At 43.3% G+C, this 18,240-nt stretch overlaps 1 protein-coding gene across 1 annotated transcript in view; it reads right to left on the bottom strand.

Moving 5' to 3' along the window:
- The window catches only part of TRIM25 (tripartite motif containing 25), a 366,254-nt gene that overhangs the window by 79,875 nt on the left and 268,139 nt on the right, over positions 1–18,240 (bottom strand). The gene's annotated exons all lie outside the window — the stretch shown is intronic.

Here is an 18,240-nt window from a genome sequence, read left to right as displayed (position 1 = left end):
CACAAGTTTTTAAAGAGTACATGTAAAAAGCAGCAAATGCCACAGGTTTTCTTGTGTACTTGTGTGGAGCTTGTTGAACTTTCAGAAGCTAAGATTCGCCACCCATCTAAGAGTGTAACTGAAGGTGACGATTTACGAATAGCCTTGACACGGAATAATCTTCTAAAACTGTGTGTTCCACAACACATAAATGAAGGTGCAATATTGCTATGCTGCTACCTGTGTGATTATAGCAAAGAGACAAAGGATAGAATGGTTATGCAGAGAAGTACAAGCTACTTGCTAAGCTCTTTCAGGTGGATACTCTATTTGCAAATTCTTCACTTTAGAAGATTGCCCAGGTGTCATTCTAGCTCATGAATTGTTTTTACAGCAGTGCTCCGTTGCACCACTAGGGGGCGTTGTGAGGCTCCGCATTGGCGCCACACTGCCCCGGATGTAACACTGCAGAGCTGCATGTATACTCCACCCCTGAATACTGACATCAGTACTCTTTCCGCATACCCATACGCAGAGCGTGAACGATTGTTGGTAACAGTGTGATGAAGTTTTCAGATATTTAACTGAGGGACCTAAAAAGAATGAGGAGGTGTTCTGGAGAGGAGCAATCTGTAGTTACAGAGAGTATCCACCAGAAGTAGCGTTATTGGAGGTAAATAACTTATTTTTCTGATAGATACTTCTAGCATCAGATTCCTCACCTTAAAATGCATACCAAAGCAATACCTCCCCAAGGTAGAAAGTCTGTATAGTGGACTTAGACCAAAAAGTCTTGTAAAACCCAGCAAGTGAAATGTCCTTCCTGCCTGTCAAGTCACTACTACTTTGTGATTGTATGCACTGATATCCATGTTGTGGCCTAGCAGATGTCAAGGGTAAGCACTCCACATGCCAATGCACTAGAGGCAGCCTTAGCCCTGGTGGAAAAAACTCTTAGACCTACAGGAAGCTGTTTCTTAGCCACTGAGCACCAAACCTTAATGCAGAGGACTATTCACATCAACAGGGTCTTCTTCTGTATATCCTTTCCTTTCTATGCTCCAGAAAACCCCACAAAGGCTGATCATCCACTCATTGGTCCTTGGTATGACCAAATTAAAAGAAGCCCTTCTGGGGTGGAACACATAAAGCCTGTCCTCCTGTTTTGAGGGGTGAAGTTGAGCTAAGAACATTGGTAGAGTAATGGATTGCCCAATGTGGAAGCGAGTCAGACCTTTAGGCAAGAACGCCGCCTAAGTCCTCAACACTAATTTGTTTTGGAAAAAGGTGGTGTAGGACGGCTGCAATGAAAGTGCCTTTAGTTTACTTATTAGTTGAGCTGATAGTATCACAATGAGGAAGAACGTCTTCAGGGTCAGGAGGAAAAGTAAGCAGTTATGCACTGGATCAAAGGGAACACACAAAAGGAAGGTCAAGACCAAGGTAAGCTTGGACTGTGGCATCACATATGGCATGTGAGGAAAAATCTAATCTTTTATGAACCTCATCAGGTGATCTGAACAGCGATGGTTGGTCTGGCAAACACAGAAAGCCAAAAGGACTAACAAATAACCTTTTATTGTGCTCCTACAGGGTGTTGCTGGGCTAAGGATATAACAGATAAAAGAACATCCGACGGCATCACCTGTAAGGGTCAGTATTGAGAATACCACACCAAGTAACAAGGAAAATGTCACTTACCCAGTGTACATCTGTTCGTGGCATTAGTCGCTGAAGATTCACATGCTGTGCATAGTCCGCCGTCTGGTGTTGGGTCGGAGTGTTACAAGTTGTTTTTCTTCGAAGAAGTCTTTTCGAGTCACGAGACCGAGGGACTCCTCCTACTTTGGTTCCATTGCGCATGGGCGTCGACTCCATGTTAGATTGTTTTTCCCCGCAGAGGGTGAGGTAGGAGTTGTGTATGTTAGTAATAGTGCCCATGCAATGGAATGACTAAGTATGTACAAAATGAATGTTAAAGTAATATATTTACAAATGTACAAATGTTGAAGATTACTTCCAAACGGCTACAGGCTCCCGGGGAGGCGGGTGGGTGCATGTGAATCTGCAGCGACTAATGCCACGAACAGATGTACACTGGGTAAGTGACATTTTCCGTTCGGTGGCATGTGTAGCTGCAGATACACATGCTGTGCATAGACTAGTAAGCAGTTATCTCCCCAAAAGCGGTGGTTCAGCCTGTAGGAGTGGAAGTAGTTTGAAATAAAGTTCTTAGTACAGCTTGACCTACTGTGGCTTGTTGTGCAGATAACACGTCTACACAGTAGTGCTTAGTAAATGTGTGAGGCGTAGACCATGTTGCTGCCTTACATATTTCGTTCATTGGAATATTTCCTAGAAAGGCCATGGTAGCACCTTTCTTTCTGGTTGAGTGTGCCTTTGGTGTAATAGGCAGCTGTCTCTTTGCTTTAAGATAGCAGGTTTGGATCCACCTAACTATCCATCTAGCTATACCTTGTTTTGATATTGGATTTCCTGTATGAGGTTTTTGAAATGCAATAAATAGTTGTTTTGTTTTCCTAATTAGTTTTGTTCTGTCAATGTAGTACATTAGTGCTCTTTTGATGTCTAATGTATGTAGTGCTCTTTCAGCTATTGAGTCTGGCTGTGGAAAGAACACTGGCAATTCTACTGTTTGATTTAAGTGGAACGGTGAGATGACCTTTGGTAAGAATTTTGGGTTGGTTCTTAGAACTACCTTATTTTTGTGTATTTGAATAAATGGTTCTTGTATAGTAAATGCCTGAATTTCACTTACTCTTCTTAGAGATGTAATGGCAATGAGAAATGCAACTTTCCACGTTAAGTATTGCATTTCACAAGAATGCATGGGTTCGAAAGGTGGACCCATGAGCCTTGTCAAGACAATGTTGAGGTTCCATGAAGGAACAGGTGGTGTCCTTGGTGGTATTATTCTCTTTAGGCCCTCCATAAACGCTTTAATGACCGGTATTCTAAATAGGGAAGTTGAATGAGTAATCTGCAGGTAAGCAGATATTGCTGCGAGATGTATTTTTATGGAATTAAAAGCTAGATTTGCTTTTTGTAGATGTAGTAAATATGCTACTACATCTTTTGGAGATGCATGCAATGGTTGGACTTGATTATTATGGCAGTAACAAACAAATCTTTTCCATTTACTTGCATAGCAGTGTCTAGTGGATGGCCTTCTAGCTTGTTTTATGACCTCCATACATTCTTGTGTGAGGTTCAAGTGTCCAAATTCTAGGATTTCAGGAGCCAAATTGCTAGATTCAGCGATGCAGGGTTTGGATGCCTGATCTGTTGTTTGTGTTGTGTTAACAGATCTGGCCTGTTGGGTAGTTTGACATGAGGTACTACTGACAGGTCTAGTAGTGTGGTATACCAAGGTTGTCTTGCCCATGTTGGTGCTATCAGTATGAGTTTGAGTTTGTTTTGACTCAATCTGTTTACCAGATATGGAAGGAGAGGGAGAGGGGGAAAAGCGTACGCAAATATCCCTGACCAATTCATCCATAGAGCATTGCCTTGGGATTGCCGGTGTGGGTACCTGGATGCGAAGTTTTGGCATTTTGCGTTTTCTTTTGTTGCAAATAGATCTATTGAGGTGTTCCCCAAATTTGGAAGTAATTGTTCAGGATTTGGGGGTGAATTTCCCATTCGTGGACCTGTTGGTGATCCAGAGAGAGATTGTCTGCTAGCTGGTTCTGGATCCCTGGAATAAATTGTGCTATTAGTCGAATGTGGTTGTGAATTGCTCAATGCCATATTTTTTGTGTTAGGAGACACAACTGTGTCGAGTGTGTCCCCCCCTGTTTGTTTAAATAATACATTGTCGTCATGTTGTCTGTTTTGACAAGAATGTATTTGTGGGATATCATGGGTTGGAATGCTTTCAATGCTAGAAATACTGCTAACAGTTCTAGGTGATTTATAAGTAACTTTCTTTGATGTACGTCCCATTGTCCTTGGATGCTGTGTTGATTGAGGTGTGCTCCCCACCCTGTCATGGAAGCATCTGTTGTTATCACGTATTGTGGCACTGGGTCTTGGAAAGGCCGCCCTTTGTTTAAATTTGTACTGTTCCACCATAGAAGCGAGATGTATGTTTGGCGGTCTATCAACACCAGATCTAGAAGTTGACCCTGTGCATGTGACCATTGTGATGCTAGGCACTGTTGTAAGTGTGCAATCTTGCGTTTGGGACAATGGCTATGCATGAGGACATCATGCCTAGGAGTTTTAATACAATTTTTGCATGTATCTTTTGATTTGGATACATGGCTTGTATCACCTTGTGAACATTTTGAACCCTTTGTGGACTTGGAGTGGCTATCCCTTTTGTTGTGTTGATTGTCGCTCCTAAGTATTGCTGTGTTTGACACGGCACAAGGTGTGACTTTGCATAGTTGATGGAGAAACCCAGCTTGTAAAGGGTTTGTATAACATAATCTGTGTGGTGTCAACACTTTGTTAGCGAGTTGGTCTTGATTAGCCAATCGTCTAGGTACGGGAACACGTGTATTTGCTGCCTCCTGATGTGTGCAGCTACTACTGCTAGACACTTTGTAAAGACTCTTGGCGCTGTTGTTATTCCGAATGGCAACACTTTGAATTGGTAGTGTATTCCTTTGAATACGAACCTTAGGTATTTCCTGTGCGAGGGATGTATCGGTATATGGAAATACGCATCTTTTAGATCTAATGTTGTCATGTAGTCTTGCTGTTTCAGCAGTGGGATTACGTCTTGTAATGTCACCATGTGAAAGTGGTCTGATTTGATGTAGGTGTTTAGTGTTCTGAGATCTAATATTGGTCTTAGAGTTTTGTCTTTTTTGGGTATTAGAAAGTACAGTGAGTAAACTCCTGTGTTCTTTTGTGGACCTGGTACTAATTCTATTGCGTCTTTTTGCAGTAATGCCTGAACTTCTAGTCCTAGAAGGTCTAAATGCTGTTTTGACATATTGTGTGTTTTCGGTGGGACGTTTGGAGGGAGTTGGAGAAATTCTATGCAATAACCATGTTGGATAATTGCTAAGACCCAAGTGTCTGTTGTTATTTCCTCCCAAGATTTGTAGAACTGGCTTAGTCTTCCCCCCACTGGTGTTGTGTGAAGGGGTTGAGTGACCTGTGAGTCACTGCTTGTTTTGAGGGGTTTTCGGACCTTGAAATTTTCCCCGGTTTCTTGGGAATTGGCCCCCTTTGTATTGGCCTCGAAAGCCTCCCCTTTGGTATTGTCCCTGGTAGGTAGGCGGTGTTGTTTGTGAGGTGCTGGCTTGTGTGGCTTGACCTCGAAACCCTCCTCTGAAAGTGGTTTTATGAAATGTGCCAAATGTGCCTCTGCCCTGCGGGGAATAGAGTGCGCCCATGGCTTTAGCTGTATCAGTGTCTTTCTTTAATTTTTCAATTGCAGTGTCCACTTCTGGGCCAAACAATTGTTGTTCATTGAACGGCATATTAAGCACTGCCTGCTGTATCTCGGGTTTGAAGCCGGATGTGCACAGCCATGCGTGCCTCCTTATTGTTACAGCAGTATTTATTGTTCTTGCAGCTGTATCTGCTGCATCCATAGAAGAACGGATTTGGTTGTTGAAAATGTTCTGTCCCTCTTCAACCACTTGTTTTGCCCGTTTTTGGAATTTTTTGGGAGGTGTTCGATGAGATGCTGCATCTCGTCCCAATGGGCTCTGTCATATCGCGCTAGGAGTGCCTGCGAGTTGGCGATGCGCCACTGATTTGCAGCTTGTACTGCAACCCTTTTCCCGGCTGCATCAAACTTTCGGCTCTCCTTGTCTGAAGGTGGTGCGTCGCCTGATGTGTGCGAGTTGGCTCTTTTACGAGCTGCTCCTACGACAACTGAATCTGGTGTCAGTTGTGATGTAATAAAAGCAGGGTCTGTGGGTGGTGCCTTGTATTTCTTCTACACCCTTGGGGTTATTGCTCTGCTTTTAACTGGCTCCTTAAAGATTTGTTTAGCGTGCCTTAGCATTCCAAGGAGCATAGGAAGGCTTTGATAATTGCTATGGGTGGAGGACAGGGTGTTAAAAAGGAAGTCATCTTCGATAGGCTCTGAATGTAGCGATACGTTATGAAACTCTGCTGCCCTAGCCACTACCTGAGCATACCCTGTACTGTCCTCAGGTGGTGAGGGCTTAGTGGGGTACGACTCAGGGCTATTGTCCGATACTGGGGCGTCATAGAGATCCCATGCGTCCTGGTCATCTTGGCTCATGGTGGTATGAGCTGGTGATTGTGACGGAGTCTGTGCCGGTGATATAGGAGGTGCCGGTGGTGGAGAGGGTGGTGGAGTTACCTTCTTCACCACTTTTGCTTGTGGTGTTGTTTCTTGTTGTTGGAAATCTAGTTTCCTTTTTCTTCTGATTGGGGGAAGGGTGCTGATCTTCCCTGTACCACTTTGTATAAAGATCCGCTTTTGCGTGTGATCTACAGCTGTTGTTTGTAATTCCTCCTCAAACCTGTGTTTTTGAAGTTGGGAGGACAGTGATTGTTCCTCTGAGTAGGAACTGGCTTTCGGTTCGGTTGCTGGGCGTTTTGGCACCGAAACCGTGCCTTTTGTTATTTTCGGCTCTGACGAGATTTTCCTCTTTTTCGGCATCGCACCCTCTCGGTGTCGACCATCTTCGGTGCCGCTATCTCTGTGCCGAGCAGCTTCGGTGCCGCTGTCTCTGTGTCGAGCAGCTTCGGTGCCGCTATCTCGGTGTCGACCCTTTTCTGCGGCACTTTCTCGGTCCCGAGATTGCTGCGTGCCTGTGTCTCGACCTGAGTCGGACGATCTCAGCACCGTCTCGCCCTTCTTCGGTGCCGATGGACGGTCACCTACTTTATGGGTTGATCTATGGCCTGTCGGCAGTGGCGTCCCCTGGGCTTTGTCTGTTTTTCCCTGTGATGTTTGTTTCGACGTCTTACTCACGGTTTCTTCGACGTCGAATTCTTCGGAATCTGATTCGTGGATGGAGAATGCTTCTTCTTCTCCCTCTTCCTCGAACCTTTGTTGTCCTGTCGGCGTGGACGCCATCTGTAACCTTCTGGCTCTTCGGTCTCGGAGCGTTTTTCTCGACCGAAACGCTCGACAGGCCTCACACGTCTCTTCTTTGTGCTCGGGTGACAGGCACAAGTTACAGACCAAATGTTGGTCTGTATAGGGATATTTACTGTGGCATTTAGGACAGAATCGGAACGGGGTCCGTTCCATCAGTCTTGATGTTGCACGCGGTCGGGCCGACCAGGCCCCGACGGGGGATCGAAATTACCCCGAAGGGCTACCGGAGCTCTTCTGGATTCGGTGTCGACTCTAATCTAACCCGATACCGAACGAAACAATACCGACAAATTTTCCGTTGATTCTGACTAACTTTCCGACCCGAAACACGGAGCGAAAAGGAACACGTCCGAACCCGATGGCGGAAAAAAAACAATCTAACATGGAGTCGACGCCCATGCGCAATGGAACCAAAGTAGGAGGAGTCCCTCGGTCTCGTGACTCGAAAAGACTTCTTCGAAGAAAAACAACTTGTAACACTCCGACCCAACACCAGACGGCGGACTATGCACAGCATGTGTATCTGCAGCTACACATGCCACCGAACATTTTGTTATCACAGCATCAGAACAGGTGGATATTGTGGCAGGGCGCCTGGTGGCAAAGGAAGGCATACATCATTTAATGCGCAAAATCAGCTGCAGTTAATTGGTGCCGCTCAATCTCCACGCATAAATGTACAGACTGCGTAATTCAAGTGGAGGACTCTGCCTTGTTGCTGAGACAGGAGGTCCTCACAGAGTGGCCATTTGATCAGTCAGATGTTCTGGGTTCCACATAGACAGGAGGTCCATACAGAGTGGCAGTCTGATCAGTCAGAGGTTCAGTGTACCACACTTTTCTGGGTACCACACTTTTCTGGCCCTATCAGGAGGTAGTAAGATTACTTGGGCCCGGTCGTTCTTAATATTCTTCAAAACTCAGGCAAATGAGGTGGTGGTGGGAAGGCGTACGAGTTCTTTGTTCCACTCCATCCAGAAAGCATCTCCTAACAAGTGTTCTTGCAAGAACCCTGCTAGCTGATTTGCATTGAGGGAGAAGCCCTGGCTCTCCAACCACCTCCAGATGCAGTACCATATAGTGGTGGTGTTGTCCACAAGAACCTTCCCCACCCTGCCCTTGATGGATGGCAAGAAGGGCTTTAGGGTCACATAAAAGTTCTGCAGCTTCAGTAAAATGATGTGTGGCTGGCCAGCCACTGGAGGCCAGTGTCCTCTAATTATGACATCCCCAAGGTAACCCCACCTACTGAGCCGTGAGGCATCCTCACTACTGTCAGCTCTGACTGTTTAATTTAAGGGAGGGCAGCCTGCTGTAGAATAAACTGTCCACCACCATTGTAGACCCTGAGCTGCCACTTCTGAGTCCTGGATAGTGTTGGAAAGGCACTCTTAGTGCTAGGTCTGCAGGGACTTCAAGTTCCACAGTGCGGACCAACATGGGCCACATGGCGTGGTTGACCAAGAAGATGCAAAAGACAAAGAGGTCAAGCAGCCTCAGAACTAGCCTCACATGGATCCATAAATGAACCTGAAACAGCAGGATCATAACCCAAATGTCCTGGAGTCGTTGCTGGTGAGGGAAAGCCCTGAATTATATGCAGTATCACCCTATGAATGGAAGCCTTTGTGAGGGAATCAGATGGGATTTTGGCTTGTTTATCGTGAGCCCCAAAGATGTCAGAAGTTGAAGGTGGTTCATGACAGACTGGCAAGCTTGCAAACAGTGGTTAGTCATAGAGGTATGGGACTACAGCGACTCCCAACCTCCAAAGATTGGCAATAATCACTGCCATCAATATTTTGTGAGCACCTGACAGGTGCTGATGAGGCAAAGAGGGGAACACAGTAAACTGAAAATACTCCTGGCCCACCTTAAACCGCAGGTAATGCCTGCAACATGGGCATATGAAAATACATATTCTGCCATTCCAGTGCCAAATCAAGTCACATAGGTCCAAACCTGTCTGGATTGACAGATGCTCCTCTGAAATTCCTTATAGCGGGAAAGAGATATTGGGTGGGGAGGAAAGAAATACTAGTGCATAACTTTTTGAATAAACAGAAAGACCCATCTATCAGACGAAGACCAATTAAAGTAGTTTGTTGGCTAGAGTAGCATCGGAGGATGATTTGGAAGACTGGTGCCCCTGCTGTCCTGCACCTTGTCTATTATGAGTCTGCAGATCGAAAAGGTCTTGGTTGCCTGCTGCATCACTGATTGTGAAAGTTTTCTGTGTCTATAGGTCAGAGAGAATCTTCAAAATTTCCAAACGTGGTGCAGCAATGGTTTTGCAAAAGCCAATGGCCCCCAGGAACGCACTGCAGCTCTATCTTTAGAGCGTTTCAAAGCAGAGTCTGATTTTTTTCCAAGAAGGAGGTACCTATCAAAGAGGCATGATCATTAGAGAAGTCTGCACATTCCCGGAGAACCCTGTAGACCTCATCAAGGTATGCCTGTGAAGGACAACACTGGAACCAGTTGCCCTGCGAAGGCAATCTGTGGTATGCAACACTGTGCGGACGATATATTTGGCAACGTCTTGTTTGCCATACTTTGCCTGGGCCAAAGAGGATCTAAGATCCTCCAGGACTGCAGGAGGCCATGCCAGAGGTCAGGCCCAAAAGACATGGATGTAACAACCCACCAGGCTGTCTTCAATGACAGACTGGAATGCAAGATGAGCTGACAAAAACATGCACTTGTGGAAGGCGTCAATCCACTGAGATTCCATATATTTTAAAGCATGGTAGGGAATGAAATGGGAATCACTTATTGTGCTCAACAACTTACAGCTCAGCTTCAACTCTCATCCTCTAATCGCCTTCAGATGCATGAAGGCACACTTATCACACAACTTGGAATCACGTCTCGAGCACAGGCACTAAAGATGCACCTCATGAGAATTCATAACTGACACCTGCTTACTGCAGCGTCAACACAAACTAGGGAATGAGTACTTAAATTTCAGGGTACCAGGGAGCATTAATCCAAGACTTAATCAGGAAGGTGTTGCAGTAGTAGACACTCAAGACTAAGTAACAGCGAAAATAACACACAATAAATCAATGTCCAGTGCATGTTTTTTCTTAAAAAATAAATGTGCTTTAATGCACACACCATTAAAATGGCAAGTTCTTAGGGAGAACTATGACCTGCAGACCTAACAAAGGGAAATAACGAAAAACACGGTGTAAAACACATACCCTAAAAATGCGTCATAAGGATATTTTGTCCCCTAAATAAAGTCTGCTCTCACTATCTGCACGCTATCACATGGCAATTCAAGCTCCAGTGGCTTTATAAAAGTATTTACAGTATACAATGAATGGATGAGAGCCTTTGGCAATACATTTTTGAGTTCAAGACGTGCTTATTGGTTTTAACATGCCACAAAACCATTAACATTTCAGAATATATAAAACCAAGTCTAATAGCTTTTATCATACACAAGGTTTCTATCCACAAAGACATAAAGAAACACTTAGGCAGACCAAAAGAATAGGTTACTTACCTTCCGTAACACCTTCCCTGATTTAGACAGACTAGCCGCAGATTCCTTACACCTTAGAATTTTCCCCAGGTGGCAGACTGGATCTGGAAAACACTTTTCAGCAGTATCTCTGCGCGTCGGTAGATGGAGTTGTGCGACTCCGTATGAACGTCATACACCGGATAGGATATCGATGTAGTCCATATAATCTCTCCTCTGATGCGCTGTTGTCAGTTTCTTCTGTGACTAGAATCCACATAACAAAGCAGAGCCACCATAAAAACTGTCAATGGAACAGTATGCCAAAAAGAGAAAAAGATTTTCAATTAATACCACTGAATGGAAATGCTTGGTAGGATGAGGCAAAATAAAGTAGTTCGCTGAACCGGAAGGATGTATGGGTTGGTAAAGAATCTGCAGCTAGTCTATGTCTCTACCAGATAAGGCATTACAGAAGGCAAGTAACTTGTTCATCTGATAAAGACAATTAGCCGAAAATTCCTTACCTTAGAATAGATACCAAAGCAATATAACTCCAGGAGGAAGGTCTGCAAACAAAGTCCATCCACGTCTGACAAGAAGTAACCGGTCCAACTGAAGGCAGAGAAGACCGGCACAATAGAAACAATGGTGAAAAAACATTTGTTCCACTAAAAAGAATAGTGGAAGACCACAAAACAGTGCAAAATGACATGAAATGCCATAAGGAGCAGAGAACATAGCAATGAAAAAGGGGACCACTGTAGACAACAATTAAAAGGAAATAATGAGCACCGGTTATATTACACAAGGACACATTCGTTTGTGGCCGGGAAGGGGGTATAAGTGATCTGCTCAACATCACAGGATGTTGAGCTAATGCTGAGATTGGAGCTTGGTTTCTCAGCTCCACAGTCGGCAGCTCTTGCTGATTATTGCAAAAAGCGCTGAGACAATTGGGAGGGGACACCCAAGAAGAGAAGGTCATAGAGAAAAACTAAAGAAGAGGAGTGATGCCTGCAAGCGTCCCCATCAGGATGCAGAGGCAAAACCATCAACAAATAGAAAAGTGAACACTAGTAGGAATAAAAAAAAAAGACATAGAACAGATAGGAACTTCTCTGGGAACACCAACGGAGGAGCTGACAAGAGGTTTAACAGAATCTAAATACGTAGATTAAAAAAAAAAAAAAATGTTTTAACACAACAGATGGTGAACAATTCTGACCTGCACACAGACAGACGGAACGAAAAAGAGTTTGGCATCAAGGTGGTATAGAGATCAGAATCCAGGTAGATATAGACATAGATACCCATATAAAGACATAGGTCTAAAACCTAATATATGTACGTAGACATACATATATAGAGAAATAGAAATGGAAAGAATGGTAAAACAACATGTTGATACCAGTGGGGAGACCCCGATAATAAAGAGGGTTCAGGATTCCATATACACATGACCTTACATTAGAGCTATAGCCTCTGTAAAGAAAAACAAAGGGGGCTAACGAATGGCATTCCTGTAACAATAGAAATGAGGGATATCAAATAAGGGGGACAACAGGCAAGAAATCAGTATATGAGACAATCACCACCGTGGAAGGCCACGATAATGGCAACAAGAAAATGGACCACTGCCACACTTAGAATGGACCCTTAAACCTGAAGGATGAGGGTCATACCCACTAGGTGACTCCTGCTGACTCCCAGCATAGGGTCTGAACAGTGGACCTACATGGGTGTACAGGGTCAAAGGAAATGTAAATACAGAGACTACAGCTCTGAACGAAATCACGAAAAAATGCCAGAGAGGAGAAATGGTCACCAAAAGGAAGAGACATTTCTACCATTATGTATCCGACACAGAAGGATTAACTAAGTTCTGGGACAGAAGTAAGTAAGTGCTAGGGGAGGAATACTACGGAGCAAATACCTGAACACAGCGGAGAAAAGTGGCACAAAGAAAGGGAAGGAAAATAACCTCAGACGCAGGGCCAGCAGTCTTCAATAGGACAAGGACACAAGAACCCATACCCAGATTGAGCTGAAACTCCTTACCTTCGCAGAAGAGGGTAGCGTGAAGGCACGCGGACCTTGCGGTACTACTGGAGCATCAAGGTAAGAAATACCCTGAAAGTAAATAGATATAAGATATTTACACACATATATATATGGAAAATGTCACTTACCCAATGTACATCTGTTTGTGGCATGAGACGCTGCAGATTCACATGCTGTGCATTATCCTGCCATCTAGTGTTGGGCTCGGAGTGTTACAAGTTGTTTTTCTTTGAAGAAGTCTTTTTGAGTCACGAGACCGAGGGACTCCTCCCTTTCGGCTCCATTGCGCATGGGCGTCGCCTCCATCTTAGATTGTTTTCCTCGCAGAGGGTGAGGTAGGGGTTGTGAATATAGTAAATGTGCCCATGCAATGGAGTAAGTATGTATGTACATAATTTGTATTAAAATAGTATTTATTTACAAATTTATAATTTTCATTCAACTTATAACGGCTACAGGCTCCCGGGGAGGTGGGAGGGCGCATGTGAATCTGCAGCGTCTCATGCCACAAACAGATGTACACTGGGTAAGTGACAGTTTCCGCTCAATGGCATGTGTTGCTGCAGATACACATGCTGTGCATAGACTAGTAAGCAGTAATCTCCCCAAAAGCGGTGGCTTAGCCTGTAGGAGTTGAAGTTGTCTGAAATAATGTTCGTAATACAGCCTGTCCTACTGTGGCTTGTTGTGTTGTTAACACATCTACACAGTAATGTTTTGTGAATGTATGAGGCGTAGACCATGTGGCTGCCTTACAAATTTCTGTCATAGGTATATTCCCTAGAAAAGCCATTGGGGCGCCTTTTTTCCTAGTGGAATGTGCCTTTGGTGTAATAGGTAGATCTCTTTTTGCTTTAATATAGCAGGTTTGAATACATTTCACTATCCATCTGGCAATGCCTTGCTTGAATATAGGATTCCCTGCATGAGGTTTTTCGAAGGCTACAAACAATTGTTTTGTTTTGCCAAACTGTTCTGTTCTCTCAATGTAATACATTAGTGCTCTTTTCATGTCTAACATATGTAAGGCTCGTTCGGCTACTGAGTCTGGTTGTGGAAAAAAGACTGGGAGTTCAACTGTTTGATTTAGGTGGAATGGTGATATAACTTTTGGTAAGAATTTGGGATTTGTATGGAGAACCACTTTATGTTTATGTATTTGTATAAAGGGTTCTTGTAGAGTAAATGCTTGTATTTCACTTACTCTTCTAAGAGATGTGATAGCTATTAGGAAGGCTACTTTCCAAGTTAAGTATTACATTTCACAAGAGTGCATGGGTTCAAATGGTGGTCCCATGAGTCGTGTTAATACAATATTAAGGTTCCACAAAGGTACTAGTGGTGTTCTCGGGGGTATGATTCTTTTTAATCCCTCCATAAATGCTTGGATGACTGGGTTTCTAAAAAGCAATGTTGAATGTGTAATCTGTAGATAGGCAGATATTGCTGTGAGATGTATTTTAATAGAAGAGAATGCTAGTTTAGACTTTTGTAAGTGTAATAAGTAACTTACAATGTCCTTTGCGGAAGCATGTAGTGGTTGACTTTGATTATTGTGGCAGTAGTAAAAAAATCTTTTCCATTTGTTTGCATAAAAATGTCTTGTAGTAGGTTTCCTAGCTTGTTTAATGACCTCCATACATTCTTGTGTAAGGTCTAAATGCCCAAATTCTAAGACTTCAGGAGCCAGATTGCTAGATTGAGCGATTCTGGATTCGGGTGTCTGATCTGTTGTTTGTGTTGAGTTAACAGATCTGGCCTGTTTGGTAATTTGACGTGAGGTACTACTGATAGGTCCAGCCGTGTTGTGTACCACGGTTGGCGAGCCCATGTTGGCGCTATGAGTATTAGTTTGAGTCTGTTTTGACTTAGTTTGTTTACCAGATAAGGAATGAGTGGGAGAGGGGGAAAAGCGTAAGCAAATATCCCTGACAAACTGATCCATAATGCATTGCCCTTGGACTGAGGGTGTGGGTACCTGGATGCAAAGTTTTGGCATTTTGCGTTTTCTTTTGTTGCAAATGGGTCTATTTTTGGTGTTCCCCAGCGTTGAAAGTAAGTTTGTAGGATCTGGGGATGAATTTCCCATTTGTGTGTTTTTTTGGTGATCTCAACTGAGATTGTCGGCTAACTGGTTTTGAATGCCTGGGATGTATTGTGCTATTAGGCGAATGTGATTGTGAATCGCCCAATGGCAAATTTTCTGTGCTAAGAGACACAGTTGTGACGAGTGTGCCCCTCCTTGTTTGTTGAGGTAATACATTGTTGTCATGTTGTCTGTTTTGACAAGAATGTGTTTGTGGGCTATCAGTGGTTGAAATGCTTTCAATGCTAGAAACACTGCCAACAGTTCTAACTGATTTATGTGCAGTTGTTTTTGTTGAATGTTCTATTGTCCCTGTATACTGTGATGGTTGAGGTGTGCTCCCCACCCCACCATGGAAGCATCTGTTTTGATCACGTATTGAGGCACTGGGTCTTGGAATGGCCGCCCTTGGTTTAAATTTATAGGGTTCCACCATTGAAGCGAGAAGTGTGTCTGGCGGTCTATCAACACTAGATCTTCGAGTTGACCCTGTGCTTGTGTCCATTGTTTTGCTAGGCATTGTTGTAAGGGCTGCATGTGTAGTCTTGCGTTTGGGAAAATGGCTATGCATGAAGACATCATGCCTAGAAGTTTCATTACAAACTTCACTTGGTAGTGTTTGTTTGGCTGCATATTTAATGCTATATTTTGGAAAGCTTATACCCTTTGCGGACTTGGAGTGGCAATCGCCTTTTGTGTGTTGAGTGTTGCCCCCAAGTATTGTTGTATCTGGGATTATTGTAGATGTGATTTTTGGTAGTTTATAGAAAACTCTAGTTTGTGTAGAGTTTCTATAACGTATTGCGTGTGAAGAAGAAGTGTCTTCTTGCTGAGTGCTGGTTTTTATTAACCAATCATGGGAATACGTGCATGTGCTGTCTCCTTATATGAGCGGCTACTACTGCAAGGCATTTTGTGAATACCCTTGGGGCTGTTGTTATCCCGAACGGTAACACCTTGAATTGGTAATGCACTCTCTGCTACAGAATCTGGTTCTGGAAAGAATACTGGGGGTTCCACAGTTTGATTTAAGTGGAACGGTGATATGACCTTAGGTAAGAATTTAGGATTTGTTCGTAGAACTACTTTATGTTTATGTATCTGAATAAAGGGTTCTTGTATAGTAAATGCTTGTATTTCACTTACTCTTCTGAGAGATGTGATAGCTACTAGAAAAGCTACTTTCCATGTTAAATACTGTATCTCACATAAGTGCATGGGTTCAAAAGGTGGACCCATAAGTCGTGTTAAGACAATGTTGAGATTCCACGAAGGAACTGGTGGTGTTCTTGGTGGGATAATTCTTTTCAGACCCTCCATAAGGAAAATGTCACTTACCCAGTGTACATCTGTTCATGGCATTAGTCGCTGCAGATTCACATGCTGTGCACAGTCCGCCATCTGGTGTTGGGCTCGGAGTGTTACAAGTTGTTTTTCTTCGAAGAAGTCTTTTCGAGTCACGAGACCGAGGGACTCCTCCCATTTCGAGTCCATTGCGCATGGGCTTCGACTCCATCTTAGATTGTTTTGCCCGCAGAGGGTGAGGTAGGAGTTGTGTATGCTAGTAATAGTGCCCATGCAATGGAGTGAATGTGTATGTACATAATAAAGTTTTAAGTAATATATTTACAAATGTACAAATGTTTAAGATCTACTTCTAAACGGCTACAGGCTCCCGGGGAGGCGGGTGGGCGCATGTGAATCTGCAGCGACTAATGCCACGAACAGATGTACACTGGGTAAGTGACATTTTCCGTTCGATGGCATGTGTAGCTGCAGATACACATGCTGTGCATAGACTAGTAAGCAGTTATCTCCCCAAAAGCGGTGGTTCAGCCTGTGGGAGTTGAAGTAGTTTGAAATAATGTTCTTAATACAGCTTGACCTACTGTTGCTTGTTGTGCAGTTAGCACATCTACACAGTAGTGCTTGGTAAATGTATGAGGCGTAGACCATGTTGCTGCCTTACATATTTCGTTCATTGGAATATTTCCTAGAAAGGCCATGGTAGCACCTTTCTTTCTGGTTGAGTGTGCCTTTGGTGTAATAGGCAGTTCTCTTTTAGCTTTAAGATAGCAGGTTTGAATGCACCTAACTATCCATCTAGCAATGCCTTGTTTTGAAATTGGATTTCCTGTATGAGGTTTTTGAAAGGCGACAAATAATTGTTTTGTCTTTCGAATTAGTTTTGTTCTGTCAATGTAGTACATTAGTGCTCTTTTGATGTCTAATGTATGTAGTGCTCTTTCGGCTACAGAATCTGGCTGTGGAAAGAACACTGGTAATTCTACCGTTTGATTTAGGTGGAACGGTGAAATTACTTTTGGTAAAAATTTAGGATTGGTCCGTAGAACAACTCTATTTTTGTGTATTTGAATAAATGGTTCTTAAATGGTAAATGCTTGAATCTCACTCACGCTTCTTAGAGATGTGATGGCAATTAAAAATGCAACTTTCCACGTTAAGTATTGCATTTCACAAGAGTGCATGGGCTCAAAAGGTGGATCCATGAGTCCTGTTAGGACAATGTTGAGGTTCCATGAAGGAACTGGTGGTGTTCTTGGTGGTATAATTCTCTTTAGGCCTTCCATAAACGCCTTTATGACTGGTATCCTAAACAATGAAATTGAGTGCGTAATTTGTAGGTAAGCAGAAATTGCCGCAAGATGTATTTTAATGGAAGAGAAAGCTAGGTTAGATTTTTGCAAATGTAGTAAGTATCCTACTATTTCTTTTGCAGATGCATGTAAAGGTTGAATTTGATTATTATGGCAGTAATAAACAAATCTTTTCCACTTATTTGCATAGCAGTGTCTAGTGGTAGGTTTTCTAGCTTGTTTTATGACCTCCATACATTCCTGTGTGAGGTCTAAGTGCCCGAATTCTAGGATTTCAGGAGCCAAATTGCTAGATTCAACGATGCTGGATTTGGATGTCGGATCTGTTGTTTGTGTTGTGTTAACAGATCTGGTCTGTTGGGTAGTTTGACATGAGGTACCACTGAAAGGTCTAGTAGTGTTGTGTACCAAGGTTGCCTTGCCCATGTTGGTGCTATTAGTATGAGTTTGAGTTTGTTTTGACTCAACCTGTTTACTAGATATGGAAGGAGAGGGAAAGGGGGAAAAGCGTACGCAAATATCCCTGACCAGTTCATCCATAGAGCATTGCCTTGGGATTGATCTTGTGGGTACCTGGATGCGAAGTTTTGGCATTTTGAGTTTTCTTTTGTTGCAAATAGATCTATTTGAGGTGTTCCCCAAATTTGAAAGTAATTGTTTAGTATTTGGGGGTGAATTTCCCATTCGTGGGTTTGTTGGTGATCTCGAGAGAGATTGTCTGCCAACTGGTTCTGAATCCCTGGAATAAATTGTGCTATTAGTCGAATGTGGTTGTGAATCGCCCAATGCCATATTTTTTGTGTTAGGAGGCACAACTGTGTCGAGTGTGTCCCTCCTTGTTTGTTTAGATAATACATTGTTGTCATGTTGTCTGTTTTGACAAGAATGTATTTTTGGGTTATTATGGGTTATTATGGGTTGAAATGCTTTCAGCGCTAGAAATACTGCTAACAGTTCT

Source organism: Pleurodeles waltl, chromosome 7, assembly GCF_031143425.1.
Source record: "Pleurodeles waltl isolate 20211129_DDA chromosome 7, aPleWal1.hap1.20221129, whole genome shotgun sequence".
NCBI lineage: Eukaryota > Metazoa > Chordata > Amphibia > Caudata > Salamandridae > Pleurodeles > Pleurodeles waltl.
The sequence above is the reverse complement of the archived record's forward strand: the minus strand, read 5'-3'. Positions and strand labels throughout refer to the sequence as shown.